The sequence below is a fragment of the Balaenoptera acutorostrata genome, chromosome 7 (assembly GCF_949987535.1).
Source record: "Balaenoptera acutorostrata chromosome 7, mBalAcu1.1, whole genome shotgun sequence".
In the NCBI taxonomy this organism is placed as follows: Eukaryota; Metazoa; Chordata; class Mammalia; order Artiodactyla; family Balaenopteridae; genus Balaenoptera; species Balaenoptera acutorostrata.
This window is the reverse complement of record NC_080070.1, coordinates 13,239,348-13,243,455: the sequence shown is the minus strand read 5'-3', so window position 1 is coordinate 13,243,455 and position 4,108 is coordinate 13,239,348. Positions and strand designations below refer to the sequence as shown.

General features: G+C 36.6%; 1 non-coding gene across 1 annotated transcript; it reads left to right on the top strand.

Annotated features, from left to right (window-relative positions):
• Positions 1–2,381: 2,381 nt before the first annotated feature.
• LOC114237065 (U6 spliceosomal RNA) lies at positions 2,382–2,488 on the top strand. Its single transcript, XR_003622860.2, has one exon. It is a non-coding gene; the product is annotated as a U6 spliceosomal RNA (small nuclear RNA).
• Positions 2,489–4,108: the final 1,620 nt, after the last annotated feature.

Sequence of the window (4,108 nt, the reverse complement as noted above, 5' to 3'; positions counted from 1 at the left end):
TTTATCCAAATCCTTTACTCTGTATATATATTTTTAAAGAAATAGAATGTTTGTAAATAAAGGTTTTTATCTTGTCCAAAGCCAAATATGAGTAAAGCACTCTTCTTTATAAATATGTAACTAACAAAGAATACGAAATTTATGTTGGAAACCATGAGTAGATAGGAGAGAGCATTCAATAGGCTGGTACTAACAGGTCTTGGCTTTAAGGCCCAGCTTCACGGCCCTAAAAGCTAATAATGGCCAAGCTATGATACAAAATAATGTTGGTCGTAAAGGCATTTGAGAACTCCTAGTTGTGTCATATTAATGACGTTAGCCTCTTCATGGCTTGTAGGCTTTTTGGCTGCCTTGTTTTCTTCTTTTCCCTTAATTTTTAAAAGCAAATTAAGAAGTTTTTAAAATTGAATAAATCATTGAACAAACCATCACGTCATTCTTCTGTTTTGGAGTAGCAATTTCTCCCATGCAATTAAGTGGGGTATAGTGCTCTGTATTGCCCAATGACATTTTAAAAAATGAGTCTTTATTTAGGTTTTTTTTCCCCCCTGTACTCTTATGTATTTTTTTTAATTTTTATTTTTTTTATATTGGAGTATAGTTGATTATTCAGGTTTTAAAACTGAGTTAATTTATCTCTTGCCTCCCTGACACCAGCCATGTCCCTTGTGGTACAGTGCTGCAAGGTCAACCACACTTTGCGATTTATAAGCAGGTATATTATTAAGAGTATGCAATGTATAGCCCAGAATTCTGTGGTTACACTTTTCTTCTTAGGCATTGACAACTACTAGTAGGACCTACGACCCCTTCTCTACCATGTTCCTCAAAGATTGTTCTAGCACCTGAATGGACCCGATGCCAGACTGTTGGTTTCTCTCCATTTCTCTCTGCTGGGCTCCACAGTAGCAGGAAGTCACCAAAAGAGCAGGCAGCTGCACAGACACTGAGTGTGAGAGGGACTGGATCCTCAATGGGTTCGGGATTTAATCCCTTCCATTTCAGTTGGAAGTTGACCCCTGGCCTCAGTGAGAAGCTCCATCCTCAGTCATGAAGTTCTGTTTCTTAAACGTGAACACTGACGTTAAGGTGCCAACAGACAATCTTGAGTTAAAGAAATCTTATAAAGAAATACTACTGTGCTTTACTAAGCTCTAACACATCTGCCAATTTATAGAAGCTATTTATCTAAAGCTGTAGAAAGATGAACACTGAAGGATAAATGTCAACATTTCAGCCTGAACAGTTAGGTATCTTAAAAATCTCTGTATGAACCAAAATGTCAATCTTGAATTGCATAAAAACTGTCAGGTTGATTTTTTTAAAAAATTTAACAAAATGCAAATCAAAACTACAATGAGGTATCACCTCACACCAGTTAGAATGGGCATCATCAGAAAATCTACAAACAACAAATGCTGGAGAGGGTGTGGAGAAAAGGGAACCCTCTTGTACTGTTGGTGGGAATGTAAATTGATACAGCCACTATGGAGAACAGTATGGAGGTTCCTTAAAAAACTGAGAATAGAACTATCATACAAACCAGCAATCCCACTACTGGGCATATACCAAGAGAAAACCAGAATTCAAAAAGACACATGCACCCCAATGTTCACTGCAGCACTATTTACAATAGCCAGGTCATGGAATCAACCTAAATGCCCATCGACAGATGAATGGATAAAGAAGATGTGGTACATATACACAATGGAATATTACTCAGCCACAAAAAGGAACGAAATTGGGTCATTTGTAGAGACGTAGATGGATCTAGAGACTGTCATACAGAGTGAAGTAAGTCAGAAAGAGAAAAAAATATATCGTATATTAACGCATGTATGTGGAACCTAGAAAAATGGTACAGATGAACTGGTTTGCAGGGCAGAAATAGACAGAGATGTAGAGAACAAACATGCACACCAAAGGGGGAAAATGGCGGGGATGGTGGTGGTGGTGGGATGAATTGAGAGATTGGGATTGACATGTATACACTGATGTGTATAAAATGGATAACTAATAAGAACCTGCTGTATAAAAAAATAAATAAAATAAAATTCAAAAATTCAAAAAAATATTAACAAAAAAATAGCCATAGTAACTATGGAGTATTGCTAAAATTGCTTTTGAATCAATGTAAAACATGATAGTAATCAGTTTAAGTAATAAGTGCTGTAATTTTCCAATAGTTATGAGGCTTGAGGAAAAACTGATTTAAAAGCAAAGTGAAAACTTGATTAAAATATCTAAAAAACGTTCTTCTACAGCACTGAAATTGTCCAAAGCTTCCTATCTGTGAGAAAGCATTGCCAACCCTGGTTGCTACCACTTGATGCCTATAGCTGAGACTTTTTTTAATTTAGGGGGGGAAAAAGGCAAGGCCAGTGCTCGCTTTGGCAGCACATATACTAAAATTGGAGCGATACAGAGAAGATTAGCATGGCCCCTGCGCAAGGATGACACGCAAATTCGTGAAGCGTTCCATATTTTTAGCAAATATGCTTTCACAGCATACCTTGTGTATATGTAAAGATAAGCATTTAATTCTTACTGTTCACTTTTCACTGACAAAGGAAAAAAAGTGAAAACTACAGAAACTGTGGTAGAACCTTACATGTTGTTCTGGTCCTAGTTGTACCCACCTTTGCCCAGTCACATAGCTACTCAAGAAACCTTCCCAACAGAGTACAACAGTATGAGAATCTGAAATCACTTCCAATATCCCCTACTAGATATTGACTATTATATCAAGTAGTAAGTGATAAAACTTTTAATTGGCAATTAGTATAACTGTGGATGACTTCTGATTTTGTTTTTAATTCTGTGGATTGTGTTTAAACAATTCCAAAGTATGTACCTGATTTTGAGATACTAAGTGGTATTGCACAGTTGTCACTTTATTGAATGTGTACAACAGTTCCATGAAGTTTATAATGCACACCCTTGTATAGCTTCAGGTGCTAGAATTAAAATTGATCTGTTAACATAAGGAAAAAAAAAAGGCAAGGCCAAAGATAACTTTGTGGACTTGGGCATATATGATAGACATGTCTCTTTCTCAGCTAGCTTTGCAAAGGATGAAAGCCCTGAATTATTCCACTGTTGCCAGGGGTAACTGTAACTGATTAAAGCCATGATGCTTTCACCACTTCTCAGCATTGGGAAGGTACTTTCTGGGTCCATGGATGAACTACAGAAAGTTTATGATTATGTTAGAGTGTGTGCAGGTATATGCACACCATGAAGAGGTTTCAGGAATTCCTCACCAAAATGAAAATTGTAAATTCTTGTAAAAGTGGTATGTTTAATTAAAAAATACATTTCAGCTACTCTTCTAGATTCTTTTTTTTTTTTTTTAATTTTCTAATTTCAGGCCTATTTGAGTATCCTTCTAGGTTCTATTTCTCTGTTCTGGCCTGTGGCCTGTTCTTGTTTAAAGCATAATTGCCAACTGGATATTCACAACAAGGTCCCTCTTCTCTAAGAGCTCACAATCAATGGGGAAGAGGAGGCACCTTCATGGGCATTTAAATTCTAATACAAGATAGCCTGAGTGTGTAAAGAAAGTGAAATGGAAGAACAAAGGAAAGATGATTTGAGCAGAGAATTTTGAAAGTATGTGGAAAGGGCATTTCTGATGCTGAAGACAGAGTAAAGCAACGCTGAAGTATTTGTCATATTGTGAAGGAGGATCTATTTGATGACAGAAGAAAATGTTTTAACTCTGTTCTTCCATGACATTATACATCTTAATATGTTTTTCTTTGTCAAAGAAAACAGCACTTGCAAATTTCTCCAGCCAACAGTCTAAGGAGAACGTGTATTGGTAACTCCTGTCTGAGAGAGAATTCAGATTAGCCCAGATTCTCCACTGAGATGTTATTCATAAGGTTATAAAAGTTTGCCAAAGGTGTGTCTACTTTCAATTTGCATGGTGCTTTCTTATTTTTAAACAAACTTTTCCACACTCCTTACCCCAAAGTGTTTGTGAGCAGAAAGAAAGAGGGAGAGATCTGTGGCCTAATGAAGATAGAACTTTTAGGGCCAAGTGATTGGATATGGATGAAACAGATGTAGGTGATCAGTGAGAAGTGTCAAAGATGATTCCAAA